At 40.3% G+C, this 22394-nt stretch overlaps 1 pseudogene; it reads right to left on the reverse strand.

Annotated features, from left to right (window-relative positions):
- Positions 1–229: 229 nt before the first annotated feature.
- LOC121135301 lies at positions 230–789 on the reverse strand (annotated as a pseudogene).
- Positions 790–22394: the final 21605 nt, after the last annotated feature.

The following is a 22394-nucleotide window of genomic DNA, read 5'->3' on the forward strand; positions in this document are numbered from 1 at the left end:
GAAAATGATGGTATCTGTGAAAGCATTTTTTGTCTTCTTTTTCAAAAAAATGCCTTGGAAACACAGAATAGATACCTGACACTAAGGTATGGGTTTTGGTGAGACATTAAGAATCATTAATTTACTTTAAGCTGTGCTTGTTTAAATAGTTGCTTCTCTTTAAAATTTCTAGGACACGTTAAAATTTCATCAGAAGTAAATTTTATGAACCTGCACAAGAAAATTACCTTCAATGTCTTCTAGAACTTTGACAATGTTCTTCAATATAATGGTCTTACCATCTGTAGCCTAAAATACAATAACAGAAAATATATGATACATGAATGGAATCTATATAAAATTTAAGGAAATATCTTCAATGACCACTAGAACTATGCTTTATTCACATAATTTTACATTTTTTCTCAATAAAAATTACAGATAAGTATCAACAACAATGAAAGAAAATTCAGTCTTACCTATGTCAGAGAGGTTCCTGTAGGTCTCCAGCATCACATCGTTGTAGAAGCTTTTCTGGGAAGCATCCAGCAAAGCCCACTCCTCCTGAGTGAAGTTAATGTGCACATCATCATAGGTCACTGAATGCTAAAATAATCCATGCATGTGTAAAACAGAAAGTGCAACACTGACATTTGAAATGCATATGTCTTTGACAGTATATTGAAATAATTCTGGTGTTTCCCTCACTTATTTCATGACAGGAACATTATAATATATTTACCCACTCACTTTAGAAGGAAACTGAATAGGAGGTTTACACGTACCATTTCTTGGACCTTTAATTAGCATATAGCCTTGAGAAACAAATCACAATGAACAGACTTAAAGGGAGAGACAACCTAGCAGATCCACACTACTGTGAACACAGCAGAGAAATTGTATGATAGGCCCAGGCTATCATAGGAATATCCTTCTCCCTGGTAGCAACAGTTGTCTTTGTTACATTTTTCATTGCTGTGAATAGACACCATGAACGAGGGCAACTCTTAAAAAGAAAACATTTAATTGTGGTTTATCCCTTGACATGTCAGAGGTTCAGTTATTCATCATCATGGCAGAGGTCAAGGCAGCATGCAGGCAGATGTGCTGCTGAAGGTTAGAGTCCTTACATCTTGACTGAGAGGCACCAGAAAGTTCACTGACACACTGGGAAGCATCCCAATATAAGAAACCTCAATGCTTGACCCACAGTGACATACTTCCTCTATCAAGGAAAAGCCCACTCCAACAAAGCAACACCTACTACTAGTGCCACTATTGTGACCTGCCTGACTATGGACTGAGAGCTAAGGAACTTTCATGACACCAAAACTAGACCCTCTGAATGAGGGTGACAGTTATGTGAGTTGATCTTAGTGGGGGGGCTGGAGCCAAACGTGGTATATGAACTGGCATTTGGATCCCACTGCCTATGCTGGGATGCCTTGCTCAGTCCTAATACAGGATAGGGTATCTTGGTCCTTCCTCAACTTGGTATGCCAGACATTGTTTACTCCTGAAAGAAGACCTTAACTCCTCAGAGGTGTGGATGGTGGATATGAAGGGAGAGAGATTGGGGACAGGAGATGGGGAGTGATGTGAACAGGGGTTGGTATGTAAACTGAAAACTAAATAAAAAAATAATGTATGATTTGTATTATGCATCCAAAGTGACTGCTTTTGCTCTCATTTGTAAATAACAAGGATTTGGAAAACAACTTTATCCCAATTTTTTGTACATACAGTTTTTGTGTGAGAGGGGTTTCCATGTATGTACATGTGACATACCAGAGATGAGGAAGTCAGACACCCTAGATCTGTAATAGCAGGATGTAATGAGAATCCAAACGTGGGTGTTGGGAACTGTTATTCCCAAGAAGAATATGTACGGAGCCACTAGCCAAGTCCCTTTATCCTTTTTTGGCAAAATATTAAAAGTCTTTCACAGATTAAATACACCCAGAATAAAATAGCCTACATAAATTAAGATGTAAATGATTATTGGAAACTTGATGCCTCAATATTAAGATACCATATAATGAAAAGTTTCTTAAGGTTGGGAAAGTTTTCTTCTATGATTTTGTTGAATATGCCTTCTGCCCCTTTGAGGTGGATTTCTTCTCCTTCTTCTATACCTATTATTCTTGGGTTTGGTCTTTTCATGGTGTCCCATAGTTCCTGGATGTTTTGTGTTAAGGATTTGTTGGATTTAAGGTTTTCTTTGGTTGATAAATCCATTTCTCCTAGTGTATCTTCAACACTTGAGATTCTCTCTTCCATCTCTTCTATTCTGTTGGTAATGCTTGTATTGGTAGTGCCTGACTGTTTGTCCAGCTTTTCTATTTTCTGCCTTTCTTCAGATTGTGTTTTTTTTAATGTCTCTATTTCAGTTTTCAACCCTTGCAGTCTTTGCCTTGCTTCTTGCAATTTTCTGTTTATCTTTTTGTCCGTTTGTTGTCTTTTATGAATTTTTAGGTTTGTTCTTTCTTCCATTTCTTGCATTTTTCGTTTGCTTTTTGTTCCATTTCTCGCATTTTGGGCTTTGTTTATTCTTCCATTTCCTGCCTTTTTTGGTTTGTTTCTTCTTCCTTTTTTTTTCATTTTTTGCTTTGTTTTTTCTACCATTTCTTGCATTTTTTGCTTTGTTTCTTCTTCCATTTCCTGCCTTTTTTGGTATGTTTCTTCTTCCAATTCTTGCATTTTTTTCTTTGTTTTTTCTTCCATTTCTTGCATTTTTTGCTTCATTTCTTCTTCCATTTCCTGCCTTTTTTGGTTTGTTTCTTCTTCCAATTCTTGCATTTTCGGTTGGTTTGTTTCTTCCATTTATTGCATTTTTTGGTTTGTTTTTTTATTCCATTTCTTTGAGGGATTTTCCTATATCCTCTTTTAGGGCCTCTATCATTTTCATGAAAGTGCTTTTAAGGTCGTTCTCTTCTGCTTCGTTCGCATTGGAATGTGGGGTCTTGCTGGTGTGGAGTCTCTAGAATTTGGCGGTGTCATATTTGTTTTTCTGTTGCTGACTGTGTTTTTGTATTGTCTCTTTCCCATCTCTTCTTCTAGTGGGTGCAGAAAGAGCCCCTTACTGGTCTGGGGACCAGAGTTCCCTTTTGGTGAGTGCTAGCAGGTCCAATAATCTGGTGGTTCTTCTATTCCTTGTCCTCATTCTGGTCCTGTGGGTAGAGAAGAAGAACAGGAATCTGGGGCATCAGCCTGGGAATCCAGCATGGGACTGATCAAAACCCCTTGAATCTGGGTGTCAGTGAGGAGGCCTAGGGAATCTATTGAGCCTTGGGCAGCAGATCAGTACCCATCCCAAGTATACACACGGACTTTGGACTCCCATAGAACAATGTGAGGTGCACTCTCACCCTGAACTCTTGGGGAAGGGTCTAGGCCCTGCCCTATATGAAATGACAGACTATGGACACCCCCATGGAGGGCCTCACCCTCCCTGGGGGAATGAGGGGATAACGGGGGGGGGGGGGGAAGAGGGGAGGGCACGGGAGGAGGGGAGGGAATGGGAGAGGGACCTGGAACTGACTTGTGAAGCAACCTTGTTTCTTATCTAAATTTAAACTGGAAAATAAAATAAAAAAGAAAAGTTTCAAGGTGAAATTAATAAAATATGAATAAAATTCCCAACATCTTAAGATAGGATATCTTTTTCTAAATCTATACACAAAATGGAAACACATGTAATTCTCAAGAGAATTACAAAAATATATTACACACATTGACACAGTGTGGTCAGTTTAAAGATTCATAGTGACAGGAAAACAACAACAACAAAAAGTTATAGCTTCCGGGGGAAATAGGAAGTCAGCCGAAAGAATCATATAATGGGATCAACTCAGGAGAAGGCCACTCAAACAATACAGCTTGAGGGGAACACAGGGCATCCCAAGATCATTACTGACTAAGGCCACAGTGGCTTTTTGACGTAAAACCACAGCTCCATGTGGTGGGAAGAGTTGTGTTCTCAGATTCTGAAGAAACCTCTCCACGAAGGCCCTGGCTCCAGACCATTACATTCTCTCCCAAGCACCTTCCTCGTTTTAATGGAGAACCTCTATTTTATCCTCAATACCTCAGGGCCTGATGGAAAAATCCTAGGGATAGTCTCCAAGCTGTCACTGGCTCTGCCTAGTGTGTTCCGTGGTTTTTTGAAGGAGCTATGTTCCTTCTCCTTGAGTGAAGAACTATCCAGAATGTCTTGCTTGCTCAATTCAACTCTCGATGCACCACTGTTTTCCTTTGCAAACAGTTGTCACCTGATTTCATCTTGCCAACCTGGCAGAACTATGAAATTTTCTAGATGAAAACTCCTGTTTTGGAACAAGCCCTGATGTTCACCGTGACACATAATGCCCCCTTGAGCCTCTTGTAAAAGCCCTGTTCTGTGATATGGGGAAGGGTTTAGGTGCTGTTTATAAAAGTGGGGTTTCTCCTTTGTCATGGTTTGGAGTCAAATATCTGGATAATCCTGGAGAACATATGTGTATTTTAGCATCCTAATCTCTAACATGTCTTCTGAGCATACACTTCTCTTTGGGTTAATTTAGTGGCAGCACTCCCTCAGCTAAATTTTATTTTCTGTGACTAACCTCTCCCTAATACTTGTTAAAACCTTTATATCAAGAATTCTACCCTTCCACATCACAGCTTAGTAGTGGTATGCCTCTATTTAGGGATGTCTTTGATAACTCATGCCTTTAATCCCAGCAATAAGGAGACATATGCATGCAAATCTCTATGAGTTTGGGGTTAGCCTGATCAACAGAGAATCTTCCAGATCAGTCTCCAAAGCTATACAGAGAAATCCTGTCTCAAAAAACCAAAATAAAGAAATATCTAAAAAATAAAGAAAAATAATGCTATTTATACCATGCAGAAAATTAACTCCAAGTGGATCTTACAACTAAATGTTAAATGTAAAGTGCAGGATGTCTAGAACATACTAGAGACGCCTGTCTGTTCCAAGTTTGGCATCTTGCCTTCCATATGCACCAAAAACCCATTGGGGTTGAATACAAAGATGTTTCCACAAAAGCTCGATGATAGAAATGCTTTACATAGAACCAGCCCACAGAGTGAAGTATTCATAGGCCAGCACCAGGATCTGGAGAGTTTCTAAGGTCATATGGGACCTCAAAGAGCACTAGTTCTGGCTGAAGATTCCGACACAGCCCCCGGGAAGGCCTGCCAGAGCATCTCCCATGCCTCCTCATTTCATGCTCCCCATCTTGGGATAGCATTCCCTCAATGACCATGCTGTGGCTTCTGCTCTCATCCATGCCCCGCTCACAATACACCACAACAGCACTCAAAGCACAGAAATCAATCCACTGGAAGAGTCCTGCAAGACTTGTGACTGGAAGGTTGGCCTGGTGTCCCTGATTGGCTGGTGAGGCTTGAGTGACAAGAGGTCTTCTTTAAGAGTTCAAGGTGCTTAAAGACACAGCACAGGGGTCCCTGGCCATGGCTTCTTCTCCAGACCCATACATTTTAGAGATCTGCAGAGGCATGAATTTCAACATCGCTCACCACCTGAGTCTCGAATTTGAACAAGCTCATTCCTGCAGTTCACAGGTTTATCCTCTTCTTCCTACACACAATGTTCTGAGCTTGCACAGACAATTGCACAATTATGGCTGGGCTGATTTTATTATTCAACAGATGAAAGGTTGCCAGGATATTAAAAAATAGAGAGAGATGTTTAGGACACAAAGGAAGGTGTTTGTACCAGGTGGTCTTGGCACACACCTTGAACTCCAGCCCTGGGGAAGCAGATGCAGGTGGATCTCCGTGAGTTCAAGACCAGATGGTCTACAAGAGATATATCCAGGACACATTCTAAAGTCACAGAGAAACACAAATCTAACAAACAAAACAAAAACAGAAACAAACAACAATAACAACAAAAGATGTTTCTTCTGTGTCTTCTTGTCAGCAAGAACTGAGTCTACTTTTTACCTGGTAGTCACAGGCACCTCCGACAACCATGAGAGAGATGCATGAACCAGATCACAAACAAGATGATATATTTTTCTCTTGACAGAAGACTGTGTGACAGCTCCAGTGCATTGGAAGTTTTATTCCTGAAACTCATGTCAAATTTTTGAGACATGAATACTAATGAAAATGTAGTCTTTGCCAGGCATTGGTGGGACATTACTTCAATCCAGGCACTTGGGAGGGAAAGGCAGGCAGATCTCTGTGAGTTCTAGACCAGCATGGTTTACAAGAGCTAGTTTCAGGAGAGTGTCCAAAGCCACTGAGAAACCCTGTTTTGAAATTGCCCCATTAAGAAGAAAAGAAATAAACAATCCTAGTTTTCATGAAATTGTATACTCAGAGAGAATATTGGAAGGAAGAATGCCTTTAATATCTGACAATATTTTCTATGAGGCAGTATTTTTGAAGAACTGCCTCCCCCCTTGTCTCCTCTTGTCTTAGGAAGGTTTGGCCCTCACTCTCTTTTATGTGCTGCTTGCCCAATTTGGACAGCATCCAGTCAGCAGATGAGGCATGAGTGCTTTCTTTCCCAGTGGCTTACTTTTTCTGAGAAGAAAGTAAAGACCCTGAGGAGCTATTTAATATCCATCATCTTCTCTGAAGCATATTGGTGCTACCAGGATCAGACATGCCTCATTTTTTTAGAAACAAAAACAAAAATTATGTATCTAGGTGGAGATTGTTTACAAACATAACTCTTAGAAATTCATCAAGCCAGGATGTAACTGGAATAAGTTATCTCCATTTAGAAGGTAATACTAAATTTCATTCATTACTTTAAATTTATTTGTTTTTATTTTATGTGCATTTTTAAATTTTCATTTTGCCTGCATGTATTTCTCTATGAGGGTGTCAGGTCCCCTAGAACTGTAGCTACAGACAATTGGGAGCCACCATGTGTGTACTGAGAATTGAATCCAGATCTCTGGAACAGCAGTCAGTGTTCGTAAGTATTAAACCATCTCTCCAGCTCTATCATTCAGTCCTTTAACTACAATTGTAATTGATGGCTTTAAAATTGGAGACAGAGTTTACTTTCACCTTCCTTGGTAATTGGAGCTGGATAATGGTATTTCCATTTTAAGCATAAATTTTCTTAATTTTTAATCTTTAAATAGGTTTCAAATTGAATGCCTATAAGATTAAATTACAACAGAGTTAGTTTCAAGACAGTCCCCAGAGCAATAAAGAGAAATCCTGTCTTGAAAAAACCAAAACCAAAATTGCATTAATAAACAGGTAGTTTTCCACTAAGTAACAAGTATCTATCAATTTGAAAACACAAATAACCAAATTTTACTATGTATCTAAATGCTCATATTATGTTAGTAATTTTCATCAGAAATAACACCTAACACTATGGTTCACTGTTTCCCATATTCTTTAGCTTCATACAATAGGAAATGATATTTTTGGCAAATTTATGTATTGTGGTAATAAAGTATATTCTAAAGATTCTTCTGATGTGTAGTTCCAGTGTAAATTCTAAATTAGAACCTAAAAGTATAGAAATTTAATTGACTGGAATTCCCATTGTTTTAGTCAGGAATAGCATAGAATAGAATCTTGTTCTCTATATATCATCTATCTGTCTGTCTATCAATCCTCTATATCTATCTATCTATCTTCCTCTCTCTCAATATCATCTGTCTATCCATCATGTATTATCATTCTTCCTACCTATCTGTCATCAATAAATCTATATATCCTATATCTATATCTATCTATCATCTATCATCTCTCTTTCTATATCTCTGTTTATATCTATTTTCTACCATGTGTCCCTCTATCATCTCCCTATCTTCTCCATCTCTGTCTGTCTATCTATATTTTCTATCATCCATCCATCACTCTATCATGTATCATCTGTCTATATCTATCTCTATCATCTATTTATCTATCTTCTCTATCTGTCCATCAATTATCTACTATCTATCTATTATCTATATATGTATGTATATATGGAGATTCATTGGAATGCCTTATAGGCTACAGTCCAATAATAACTAGCAGTGCATGGAATGCTGAAGAATCTAGAGTTGCTCAGTCTGACAAGGCTTGGAGTCTCAGATGTTTTCTTTTCTTTAATTTTTTTATATGATGGAATCCCAAAGAAGTAGGCTTCAATGCCTGTGAAGGAATGGATTGCTGACAAGGGGGGGAAAGCAGACAAAAACTAGCACACTACCTTCTCTCTTACATTGTCCTTACACCATAAGGTGTGACTTAGAGTTATAGTGTGCCTTAGAGCCTCAAGGTCTTGATTAAAGACATGTGTCATTCAGCCTCAGGATCTGGATCAAAGGCATGTTATCTTCTTGCCTCAAGATTCTGATTACAACTCTCAAGATTCAGAATACAACACCTCCATATATTTTGGAATTACAGTTCATTCCAGATGTAGTTAAGTCAACAACTGTCTCACCTGCTGTGTAGCCTGCATCCGAGAATGTAGCGAGGTGGTAGGGATAGATGACACAGAGACCGGTCGGTTGCTTTAAGAAAACTTATGCTTCCCAAGTCGACTTAGGAGAAGAGTCTCTCCAAGAGAAAACGCTTCCCTTTTTAAGGACTTCTGCCATCCATCTCCATCTACAATTCTCCAACAACTCCCCAGGACTTCTCACCCTCCTGACTGGTGGTTTAATCTCTGGCTCCAGAATCAGGGAGACACAGCAGGGAGCAGGAAGAAGCATCTAGCCATAGGGGGTGTCAAAGTCATGGTGTTTCAGTGAGCAAGCCCTTATCTGAGCCCTATCAAGAGCTTTATAGCACTGAATTGTTTTCAGTAAACATTATCTCACAGCTGCCTGCTCCCAGGCTGAAAGGGGAAATGGGTCTCTGTTCAAGGTCTGGTGTCCCCACAATTCACCCCTTTTTATTTTTAAATGAGGCACTCCTGGCTTAGGTCAAGTAGGGTCACCCTCCCTGGCCTGTCTTTGGGGGACCTTGAACCCCTGTCTTAGGTGGGAGAGGTCTTCCCCACTGGTTGCCCGTCAACAGAGCGCCCCAACCTTAGAATCATCTGTAATAAGGCTTTATGGCTATCAGGATTGCCATGGGCTAAGGCACTTTGAACTCAGCATGAAGCCAGAAAGCCTACAGCCACTGTTGCCATTCCTAGGACCCCCACTGACATAGTGCCCCTCTGTCATCTGCCCATCCCCCGATCTGGGCCGTAGCATTCTAACACCAATCTTTCTTTGTTACAAGGGTGATTTATAGTTACAATTTGACGGTCAAAACCATGATAAAGTTTACAATCATTTCAAGATCTACTTAGGAAAGCATTTAGAGAGTGCACTTGCACAGACACATTAGGTACAATCATTGATGTTACACGTGTAGCATTATAAAAAATATGAACAAAAGGCTGTTGCACTATTTACAGAGTACCAATTTGTTCCTGTGGTGATGTAGTTTGTTGATTTAATGTCAGTAGTATCAGCTAAATATGTAACTTGAGTCAAAGTCTTTTTGTCGCATTAGGGCAAATTACATTTCCCCAGAAAAATACACTGGCATAGGTGCGATTCCAGAAACAGGAACAACCAAGTCTAATATTTCAAGTGACCACATCCTGTTCAAATACTGAAAAGAGGCTTTTGCCACTCATTACAGTCCATACGAATGTCCAAATGTTTTAAATGGGTCATTTTTCCCCCAAAGGGTAAAGCTGGCAAAATGAATTCTGTTGTTTTAAGGTATGTCAAAGGGAAACTGCTAATCTTCCAGTTTTGTTGGCTTTGGGATGAAAACTCACGGGTCCAGGAGGTTGATGAAGCAGGCCTGATGAGAAACTGGAAATAAAACTGTTTTATTTCTTTCTCGGGCTGTAGATTTGATGACATCAAGGGTCAGGAACACTGATTTAGGAGATCTCGAACTGGCTTGGGCAGGCTCCCATGGTCTCAGGTCCAGTTTTCTCTGTTCCATGTATCTCACCAAATGTTGTGACAGCTACTGAAGCTTTATTCTTTTCCTGTAAGAAAACACAAACATGCCCTCGACCCCATATTAGGGTCTTCTCTACTGTCTAGTGTATGGATGTTTCCATTTGACCTGAGCAATAGTTGCTCAAGTTTCATTATGCCAGAATCTGTCTGAAGTAGATTGCTCACTGGCATTTACATTTTAAAAATTTTTAAATGAGGAGTGGATTATTCAAAGAATCATGTGGGGACTGGGGACATTACTACCCCCTTTTTTTTAATTTTGTATTTGGACCATAACAGTAGAAAGATTTGTCTACCCTCCTTAGTCAACTATCTAGAAGAATTGGGATCACTATTTAAATTATTAGTAGATGTCCTTTAAAAGGGACATAACCATTAAGTACCTTTGAGAATCATTTAAGGATTGTAAACTATACTATGTCCCAAACAGTCCCTTTTTTTTTCTAACCTGTAGCTCTCACTAGCTGACAAGTCCTTGTTTGCATCTGAGCTGACAAGGCCTAATTTGCATCTACACAGACACCTTTGGGGGTGGGGCCTGCCAAAGCAGCAGGGCAGTTCCCTGAAAAAAACCTCTCTCTCTCTCTCTCTCTCTCTCTCTCTCTCTCTCTCTCTCTCTCTCTCTCTCTCTCTCTCTCTCTCTCTCTTAATTGACTGGCTCTGAGGGCTTAACTTGAATTTTTGTTAAAATATTAACCGACTGACTGGATGTTTCTTTTGGCTATATCTAAATCGATTTAGGTAGTTTTTAACTGTTTGAAGGGATTTATGTATCCCTTTAATCATATCCAAGGCAATTAGAACAGTTGCTTTTGTCAACATTCACGCATTTACATTTCACACTTCATACATACTGACATGGCCACCTCCATACACACAGACTATGCATACACATCTCTTCTTTTGCCTAGGTTATGATTAGTTTGTTGAACTGAAACTTCTTTAACAGAACAACTCCAGTCAATCTTTGAATTAAAACAAAAGTTTGAAAAATTCCTGTATGTCCTTCATCATTTCTTCATTTGAGAAGTTTTGAGCTACACTTAGGGGCTACAGCCCTACCCACTCCTTGTAATTCTGTAGATGCAAAGTGGAAAGGCCAGGCTTTTGCCAAAACTTTTTAGAGATGACTTACAAAATTCAATAACATACCCCATATAAATGTAACCAAACATTTTTTATTTTATATACCTTTGCCTTTTTCTTTACTGAATACTAATACCTCATTTATTAACTTTACCAATTTTTTTAATTTGCCCATCTTTAATTTATCCTCCCATTGAGGATGATCCTCCAATCCACCCTCCAACTGAGGGCAAGTTATTATCTTAGGTTCCCTTTCTTTCTGACCTTTGTTAGGTGAGGGCCTAGACATTTAATCCAATCCACCCTTCAACTGAGGGTGATCTCTTAGGTTCCCTTTCTTTCCTGACCTTTGCCAGGCAAGGGCCTAGACATTTAATCTGGTACCCCTAGTTTGGTACCCTCTTTTTAATACATACTTATAGCCTTACTTGTTGGCTATCCTTTTAGATCTCTGAGCTTTCCTTTACTTTCCTGACCTTAGTGGATCAGGTGAAAGACTGGCCTCATTTATTAACTTTACCAATTTTTTAAATTTATCTATCTTTAATCCATCCTCCCATTGAGGACGATTCTCCAATCCACCCTTCAACTGAGGGCAACTTCTTAGGTTCCACTTTTCTTTTTTGACCTTTGTCAGGCAAAGGCCTAGACATTTAATTTGGTACCCCTAGCTTGGTACCCCCTTTTTAATACATCCTTATAGCCTTACTTGTTGGCCAGTCTTTTCAATCTCTCAGTTTTCCTTTACTTTCCTGACCTCAGTGGATCAGGTGAAAGACTGGAGATTTTTTATTTTATTTCTTATTTTACCCTCCTTCTTTTTTTTTTTGACTAGGTTTCTGTCTATCCCTTTGGAGGCTCTCCTGGAACTCGCTCTATAGATGAGGATGGCCTCCATCCTACCTACCTCTGTCTCTCGAGTGTTGGGATTAAAGGCATATGCCACCAACACCCGACTCTAAAGCTCATAGCGAACATCCTTCCAATCTGGGACATTTAAGCCTCCCCCCAGTAATGAACCATGGACTCGCATGTTCAATCCATATTAAAAAGCCTTCCATGGTTGTAGTCCCCTGTTCTTTAAGTAACGTTTTTACGTGATACTGTAATTTAAACTTCCAGGGATTATTTCTCATCATTTCTTTTCTACTTTCCCCAATCTGTCCCTGGCCAGAAAAAGAGACTAACCAGCTCACTTACCTTGCTTTTATGATCTCGGTGGGATCCTCCAATTGTCGCACCTGCTGTGCAGCCTGCATCTGAGAATATAGCAAGGTGGTTGGGATAGATGACACAGAGACTGGTCGGTTGCTTTAAGAAAACTTTATGCTTCCCAAGTCAGCTTAGGAGAAGAGTCTCTCCAAGAAAAAACGCTTCCCTTTTTAAGGACTTCTGCCATCCATCTCCATCTACAATTCTCCAACAACTCCCCAGGACTTTTCACCCTCCTGGCTGGTGGTTTAATCTCTGGCCCCAGAATCGGGGAGACACAGCAAGGAGCAGGAAGAATCATCTAGCCATAGGGGGTGTCAAAGTCATGGTGTTTCAGTGAGCGAGCCCTTATCTGAGCCCAGTGAGCTAGCCCTTATCTGAGCCCTATCAAGAGCTTTATAGCACTGAATTGTTTTCAGTAAACATTATCTCACAGCTGCCTGCTCCCAGGCCGAAGGGGAAGTGGGTCTCTGTTCAAGGTCTGGTGTCCCCACAAACAACCAAGAATAGGCATCACAATTCATCCCTTGTCAACTCAGACACACAAACATATCACTGTATGCCATGATTAATTTCCAAATGAAAACAATAACTAGGTTGTAAATATGCCTAATCATAAAAAACTATCCCACATACAATCACAAATGTATTATATACTTATGAAAGACCCCAAATTAATAGAAATAAAATATAAGCTTAAACAAGGAGGGCACCCCACTAGAGAACTTGGGAAGTGAACAAAGGACCCCATCCCAGGAACTGGCCAAACCACAGAATGGAATGTATGGTTTAGCAACCTTAATTGCAGAAGGACTGTAAACCCACAAACGGCCAATTCCAGGCTGCCAACCACCTGTGAAGAACTGACCAGGGCATCAGAGATGGGCAAACAAGATTAGTGGGAGACAAGGAGATAACACTATTTACTTAGGGAGAGATAATTAACTCATACCAAGGTTTGAGGAATTTACAACATGTAGGTCAGGAAGACATCTACTTCCCAGGGTCAGGAGTCACGTACCCCCCTCCCCCATCACAAGATAGGGACCCCTCCCAAAAGCTTGTGGTTTTTGTCTTTAAAAGCTGATTGTAACTGAACCTCAGGGCCAATCGGTCTAGAAGCTGACTGAGAGGCCCATCTGCAGATGCCTAATTAAAGCCTCTTGATGTTGCATCAATTGGCAGGTGGACTCTTGATTCTTGGGGTGACGAATCCAGCTTGGGGACCCCTCCTCAATTCGGGTTACCCCAACACTTAGAAGATTGACAATATCCCTTGGGGGACATCTTTCTATTGCATCAAATGCACATTTGATAACCACTGATATTCTCTTAATTGATGTTACCTCATATGTTGAGGAATGTGAAAGAAAATACTTTTACACTTTAAGAATGTGTCATGTGAGAAAAGGATGCCATTCGACTTTTATTGGGGTAAAGTGAGTGGGAAATGTGCAAAGGGGAGAGGGGAGACCAGCCTCTGTGATAGTAATGGCACAACAGAAGAGAGAGGTAGAGAAAGGTGGACGACAGAGAAGCAGAGGGGGAGGGAGACAGAGAAGAGAGAGAGACAGACAGAGAGAGAGACACAGAGAGAGGGGGGAGAGAAAGAGGGAGAGTTAGAGAGGGAGAGAAAGAGGGAGAGAGAGAGGAACAGACAAAGAGGGGGGAGAGAGAGTTGGTAGGTGGGAAGGGCCCTTTTAAAAGGCAACTAAGTGGGTGTGTACAGGTGATGTTCTTAGTAGCTGCAGCTGAGTCATACCCTGTTAGAACCCCAAGGGCAGGCCAATACAGATGCCTGAATGCTAACACATACAAATATTTGTACAAATGCATTATTGGCTAGGCGTTGGTGTCGCACGCCTTTAATCCCAGCACTTGGGAGGCAGAGGCAGGTGGATTTCTCTGAGATTGAGGCCAGCGTGGTCTACCGAGTGAGTTCCAGGACAGTCTCCAAAACAATACAGAGAAACCCTGTCTCGAAAAACCAAAACCAAGAAAACAAAAACAACAAAAAAAACCAAATGCATTATTCACACAATACAACAGAAACACTCATGTCAGTTATAATTATGATCTTTGTAACTGGTCATGTGGCCTTAGATAGATTTTAGAATTACTTTCGTCTATGACCCATTTGGTATTTCTTGTCTCCAAAAGTACTTCAGCAGGTCTTGGGTCATTTCCTGGAAAAGACAGCAACACTGTCCTTCCTAGTGAGTCCCTGTCCTTTGTCATCATTCCTGGAATGGATTGTTGTAGTTTCTCATTAGCTTTAATCACAGGGTACAGTAGCACCAAGAGATACCCTAAAGGATTTCCTGGATTTCAGATACAATTTATTTTTCAGAGGCAATGCAATTTCCGTAGTAATCTGAATATATCAACTCTCCTAATGCTGTTGCTCCTTTGTTAGTCTGTTGGTTTAAGGGTAATTGAAGCTGAAGTGGAAGTCTGAGTTTCCAGTTCTGTGGGAATGTTTCTTGTGGCTCCTGGTGGGATCACTGCTCCCATGTGTAACCAAAATTTCTAGACCAGAAGAATGTAGAGTTGCAGAAACAGGAAGGAAAACTTTCCTTGTTGACAACTAGAGGTTTTAGTGAGTGGATATATCCCTGTTTCTACCATTTGATTCCTGGACCCCAATTCCTGTGAAGTGAGTTCCCTGGTCAGAAGCGATACTGTGTGGGAAAACATGTTGGTGGATAAGTCCTTCAGTAAATCCACTGATGATAGGTTTTTATTTAATTATATATTCAATAGTTTGGTTGTTTATTTCTCTTAGTTTTTCAAGGCAGGATTTCTCTGTGTATCTTTGAAGCCAGTCCTGGAACTCTTGTAGACCAGGCTGGTCTCAAATTCACAGAGATCATCCTGTCTCTGCCTTCCAAATGCTGGCATTAAGTCATATGCCAACACTGCCTGCCACTGATGGTAGTCTTGGCAGCAGCATTACATGTAGGGGAGAGTTGTCCTTTCCATGGAGGAAGTGGTCCAGTGTAATCACCTGCAAATAGGTTGCTGGCTACTCACCCCAGGGAATGGGGCCATATCTGGGGCTTAGTGTTGGTCTCTACTGTTGGCTGATCTGGCAGTCAGCAGCAGCAGTAGCTACTCCATGCATGGTGAAGGTAAGTCCAGGTTTTTGAGTCTATGCAGAGACCACATCTCTGGCACCATGGCCACTTTTTTCATGGGCTCACTGGGAAACGACATGAATGGCACAGAAAAGAGGCTGACCATCCACACAAAGACAGAATATGTATTTGATTATTGAATTTCACCTCAGCTGAAGTCACCTTTGGGTGAACATGTACATGGGACACAAGTATCTTCCTATCCTCTGCCCATTTGGAGAGATCTATGTACATAGCTCTTCCCTAGATGTCTTTCTCACCCATAATAAATCATGTTGTTTCCAAGTCACTGACCATCCAGCCCATCCATTTACTACAAGTGATCAATCAGTGAGAAGTAGCGCATTTGGTCTTTTCTCCTTCCAAACAAACTGTATGACCATGTGTACTGCCTGACTTCTGCCAACTGTCAAGTTTTCCCTTCACCAGTATGAAGTGTGATCTTAATTAATCTTAATCAATAAAAAGCCAGAGTCAGATATTTAGAGTGAAAGCTGGAAGATCTGAGAAGCAGGGCACCCAGCCCCCATAGACTTCTTATCTCTATGAAATCTCAGACTGAATGGGGGAGATCCTGACTCTATGAATTATCAGACTGAATAGGTAGTGGAAATTTCTACATGACTTATGACTTATTATATTACTCTCTTCACCTCCCCTACCCTGAGACTAAAATTTTGAGCCACCACCATCTGACTTTGATTCTCTTTTAGACTGAAGTAATCTTGTGTAGCAAATTGTGGCCTTGGACTTCTGGTATTCCTGCTTCCTTCTGGGATTAAAGGCATGTGCCATGACTCCCTGGCCTCCATGATTAAGTAGTGGGTAGCTCTACCCTCTAGTCTCCAGGGAAGCTTTATTTGTCAGTACACAAACAAATTATCATACACACCTGTAACTTTCATGCTTGTACCAGAGTGGGGTTGAAATGCTGCAGCTGTCCACTTTTGGGTGGTGCCTGCATAATGAACAGAACCCTCAGTAAACCCTTCCCTATTGTTCTCTTCCTCAGCCAACCAATCATATGGAAGGCCCCATGAGGCTATAGGTTTATGGTGGCAGTGGAAGGCATTGTAACAGGAATAGAAATGGTAGCGGTATGGATAACTTGTTTATGTATATTGTTTTTGCCTTCAGGACCTGCCTGTAGCTTCTCTCTGTCTCTGTCTCTCTGTCTCCTTCTCACTCTTCCCCTTCCTGCTCTCAGGTTTTTGGAGACAGGGCTTTTCTGTGTAGATTTTGTGACGAAGCTGGACTTGAACTCACAGAGATCTGATGTCTCTGCCTACCTAGTGCTGAATTCAAGGCCTGTGACACTGCCAACCAGCAGGCCCAATCTCTGAAATATCACATCCATTTGATATTAGATTGCTACAATGCATGTCCTACTTTATGACTTGATGGTTTCAGGTAGCATGGTAAGTCTGTGGCCCACTGTCAAATGTTTGGTTTTTTCCAGTGGCTGGGATTAATGGCATTTGCTCACACAATTAGCTATATTTATTTTTCAAAATGGTTTTATAACAGTCAGTAGCACAGACTTGAATTGAATTTATTAAGTATTGTATTGTCTCAGTTCTTCAATGCTTGTATTCTTGTAATTGTTATGTTCTATTCTTCTTTGTGTGCGTTTGTGTGCTTGTGTGTGTGTATGTGTGTCTGTCTGTCTGTCTGTCTGCAGACTATGTAGCACAAGCTTTAAACCTCAGATTGATCTTCCTGCCCCTACCTCACATTGCTTGAAAATAATTTTTATAGTTTAATGTTGGGGAAGTTATTTGTCAATAAAGACTGTCTGGCCAATAGGAATCTAGATAGGTGGGACTAGGAGTCCAGAGGATTCTGGGAAGGAGAAACACAAGAGAGTCGACATGTAACCGCCATGGGTAGGAGCCCGGAACTATTCTCCGGTAAGAGACATACTTAGATTAACAATTATGGGGTAATTACTTAAGTCAGAGCTAGCCAGTAAGAGACAAGCAAGGCCAACAGCTTCATAATTAATACAGTGTCTTGTGTGATTATTTGGTGACTAGAATGTGGCAGAGCCCAGGCGGCTGGCGGGGATATACCAAAGTGGCTAGCAAAGAAAAAGCTTCTCTTAACAGTTTAAGTCTCCTGTTCTTAACATGATCAGGGAGGCCACAGATTGTATAAGAATTCCTGATATATGAGTTACAGACAGTAGTGAGCTTCTGTATATCCTAGGAATGGAAGCTGTATGCTCTGAAAGAATTTTCAGTGCTTTTCACTGCTGAAGATATTTTCAGCATAAGTTTTCCCTTATTTCTGTTTGTTTGAGACAGGATTGTTCTGTGTAACAGTCCGGGATGTCCCAGAACTAACTCTGTAGAGCTGCCTGGACTCAAATATACAGAGATCCACCTGTCTCTGCCTCTCAAGTGCTGGGATCAAATGCTTATGCCACCACCTCCAGGCAAGTTTTCTATTCTAGATTTTGCTTCCTGTCCAAGGCTGTCATTTCAGGGTCAGGCACCTGATGGTGATTCAAAATGTGAATTCTCCTCCGTTTGAGAGAATAAGCATCAGGCAGGCATGAGCTGCCTAATTGTTTATGCAATAAAACAATGTAAGGCAATTATCCTTATATGCACAACCACCACAAATGATTGCAGCTGGTTGTATTCATGTATTTCAGTATACTTATTCACCTATGCATAATAAGGAAGCCGTTGGAAGAAATTTGGGGAGGAATGGAGTGAAGAGATAAAAGTGTCAATTGGTATAACACATTCTAATTATCAGTTTATGGAAGTAAATTTTAAATAAAAAGATGCACTAGAGAGATGGCTCAGCAATTCAGAGCACTTGATGTTATCACGAAGAACCTAGGTTCCATTTCCAGAACACATGTTAGTTAACCATTTGCTGTAACTCCACTCTCAGGTGTCTCCAGCCTTCTTCTGGAATCTCTAAGTGCTGTGTACAGACACATGCAGGCAAAACATCCAAAACAACTAAATTTTTAAAAAGTTAGAAAAGGGAAAGAACGGAATTCTCTACTGGGATGTTACAGAGCACAGGAACAACTAGGGACAGGTAAAATAAATTCATAATTGTCTAGCAGGGAAGCAGCTATGACCTTCCATTGAGCCTGTCTGCTCAGAGGAAAAAGCAGCATTGTTCTGAGCTTACCAGAGATCATTGTTATAATTAATGTAAGAACAGAGTATACAGTGATATAACATGACTTTTCCTTGATATTCTCTGTATTTGTGTTCTCTGTCTTTTTCATCTGTAAGAACGGTGCATTGGTAAAATCACCCTTTAAATCAAACAAAGTTTGACAGGAAGCATAAAATCCAAAGCAAACTACTTTCATGGTATCACTTTCTTTATTTTCAGCTAAGATAGTGTGGTTCAGGAAGAATATGCCAGAGGCATTTCTTTACAACATTTTATAATTTATAAGTATCCCTGCATTACTGTGAGGTAAGAATATTCCTAAATGTCTTTGCTTCTACATTGTGATCATGTTCAGATGAGGATTTGGTAACTGAGCCTATTTTAGGAATAGACAAAGCCCTGTGAATGTGTCCAGACTCACTAAGTAAAAATCTCATGCTTCCTTTATTTAGTAAAGGCATTGGTTTTGATAACTTCCATGCTCTCCTTGTTTCCTGAATGTAAGGCCTGTTTCTCCTTTCTTCTGTCTTGCCAGTATTAATGACTGTTTTGGTAACTCAATTGACTCCCTTTGGAATTAACTAAAACCCAAAAGATGTCTCACCTGTGAAGGATTTTTCTTAAAGGTGTTGAATTTAAAGACCTATCTTTAATCTGGATAATGTAAATTAATGAGTCACTTTCAGCCGATACATAGCAGTACATACTTTTAACCCCGGCACCCCAACTGATGCAAATGGATTTTCTAAGTTTGACACCAGCCTGGTTTACAAAATGAGTTACAGTGCTACACAGACAAACACTGTCTTGAAAACAGCAAAAGCAATCAAAGAAGAAATGAAATCCACTTTAATCTGGATCATACTTTCTGGTAGCAGCAGACATACATGAACATGTTGAAGGAATCTCTCTTTGCCTGCTTGCTCTCCCTCTAGCTACCATTACTAGCATTCGAGGAGACTTCTTTAGGATTTTGGTGTATAATGAAGACCAGTGAGACATCCAGCCTGATGAACTAAACAAATACTGGACCATTTAAATTTCCAATAGGAGGCAGCATTTGTTGAACTATGTGGACCACATCTTGTGAGACAATCTCCATTCTGATAAATCCACTGATTACACACATGGCAAGACTCTTTCTACCAGTCCTGTTCATGTAGAGAACCTAGAATAATGTAGCTTTTTTTCCCGCCTGCTCACTGAGAATGATGTGCTATTCTCCCTGTTTCCATTACTCTCTCTCTCTCTCTCTCTCTCTCTCTCTCTCTCTCTCTCTCTCTCTCTCTCTCTCTCTCTCTCTCTCTCTATCTCTATCTCTCTTTTGGTTTTTATGACACAGGGTTTATCTGTATTGTTTTGGAGGCTGTTGGTCCAGCCTGGCCTCAAGCTCACAGAAATATGCCTGCCCCTGCCTCCCGAGTGCTGGGATTAAAGGCGTGTGCCATCACCGCCTGGCTCCATTACTCTCTAAGTTTCCAAATTTCCATGAAGACTACAATTTCGGGGCTGGTGAGATGGCTCACTTGTTAAGAGCACTGGCTTCACTTCCAGAGAAACTGGGTTGAAGTCCCAGAACCCACATGGCAGGTTACAACTGTCTGTGACTCCAATTCCAGGTGATCAGACACCTGCATATAGACATACATGCCGGCAAAGCACCATTGCACATAAAATAAGAGTCATTTAGAAATATAAATGAAAGCTAACACTTTATTATTATTCATTTGCCCAGAGTTTGCTCTGCATTTCATGCTCCTAAAGCAATGGAACCATCATCTAGCCTTGTGATTGGAGAAAGACCTAGGTTCTTGTTTGAGATTAGGGTCCTGTTTTCTTCCCTGGTTGTCTGTATTCTGTGTGACAACCAGGAATAAAGTACCTTCAGTTCATCTGACCTCAGAGTGAACTACAGAATACACATTGTCTTTAGGGCCTTGAAATCTCTCTTTAGTTGTTAATATTCTGGGCACCCTTCCACTGTGGGACAGGAAATAATCACTCCACCCACATTGGATAGTGGGCTGTGCAAGCTAGGGAGGCACATTTTGTCCTGGAAGAAGAAGAGTGTACAGGATGGTAGCAGGGTCTGCTGTTGGAGCCAGGGTCCAGTGGTATTTAAATGCAGATCTCTGCTGATCTAGAAAACATCTTTTTCTAGGATAAAAGTCAAGGTCAGTAATCATTGTGCTGTGTCTTTAAGGACACTGTAACCCTATGGTAATTTCTCTTGTCACTCAGGCCTCACTAGCCAATCAATGCCTCCAGGAAACCTGTCAGTCAGAAGACTTACAGAGCCCTTCCTGGTGCCAGTTTCAGGCTTGTCTCTGAAGAGGAGCTGGTGTCTTTTTTGAGAGCTGTGATGCAATTACTGCTACAGGAAGCTGAGAGGAGAGATTTGGCAAGGGTGGTGGCCATGATTTGGTGAGTGAGGGTCAGCTGTCCCCATATTGGGAAGACCAGATGGTTAAGAGAAACATAAAAAAAAAAGCATTGAATCACTTACTACCTTTACCAAGACAAAGGAATTCCAGGCCCCACTGACAGTCATAAAATAGAAATGTTGTACTCAAAAGTTTTTCATTTGTACAAAGTAGATGTATATTTGGCATGTGTGGTAGTCATTAGGTCAGAAACTAGCTGATATATTCAACTTAGTGACTACGGGTAGGTAAACTAGTAAAATTAAACCTATGGGAAAGTATGAGTAGAGTATACAAGTGCTTGTTTATTTTATTTGAGGAAAACGGAAGGGGAGTTTTCAATACTTTACATTTATGAAAGAATAAATAGTGCCTCAAATCTCAGTATCTGGATATAGGGAGATCATGATTTTACAGTGAATTGACTATTTCAGTTTGAAAAGTACAAACAATAGCCCAGTAGGTCAGAGATCAAAAAGCAAACAAGAACCCTCCTCTCATCATTTGGAATTCGTCAATTATCCTACCAGTTTCCTAGGATGTAGAAAGAAAATATTTCTTTTGGATTACATGGTGACATGAAAAAAATATTGCTGTACAGACAAGCAAGATTTGCACAAAATTGTTTTCAGACTCCTTCAGGTCATTCCCAAGCTATATTGGCATAGGTGATAATCAATTTTAATGAACAGAGCTTCCCACGGTTTGTCACTCTGGCATTCTTGTTGGAACAATTTCAGGATGTTTTTCCATTCATCTCCCTTGGCATACTACCTTGTAAGTTCCTTGCATCATCCTAATTAAAGGTCTTGTTTAATTTTTGCAGTAGAGAGCTCGAAGCAAGTCAATTTAAAATGAGTCATCCCTGGGGTCTTCCTGTCTATTCTCTTAGATGAAATCACGGTGCCTGTGGTTCAAGAAGATCCCAAATACCTTTTGAAGCTTGTTTTGATCTTGAATGCAGGGTTTCAAATGTGAAGTCTCAGGGAGAAAAATTTTCAAAAATTCTACATGGAGTATAGATGAGGCTTGTCAAAGGAATAGTCATTAGAATGATGACTTCAGTCACCAACAATATTACAACTCCTTGTGTTCACAAACAAATCAACTCTATATGTAGCTGCTGAACACACAGCGATCTATATGTCCGATACTTCAACTGTGATAGATAGTTCTTTTTATGATGTTCTCTTGGATTTTTCTTTTCTGGTTCCTGCAGAATATTGTTCCTTTTTACAACTTTAATGATTCTCAATGCTATTCAAACAAAGAAAGTCATTCATATAGTGATGGAAATGTAGTGATTGCTGCACTTGTTCCATTTTATATTTCTCATGAGGACAGGGCACTTACTTTTATGAGTTTCATACGACAAACTCAAAAAAGGTAAGTGGTTTCAAATTTTATTAGTTTTCGTTATTCAAATTTCATTGAACTCA

This window comes from Mesocricetus auratus, unplaced genomic scaffold (genome assembly GCF_017639785.1).
Source record: "Mesocricetus auratus isolate SY011 unplaced genomic scaffold, BCM_Maur_2.0 Super-Scaffold_100037, whole genome shotgun sequence".
Classification (NCBI taxonomy): Eukaryota; Metazoa; Chordata; class Mammalia; order Rodentia; family Cricetidae; genus Mesocricetus; species Mesocricetus auratus.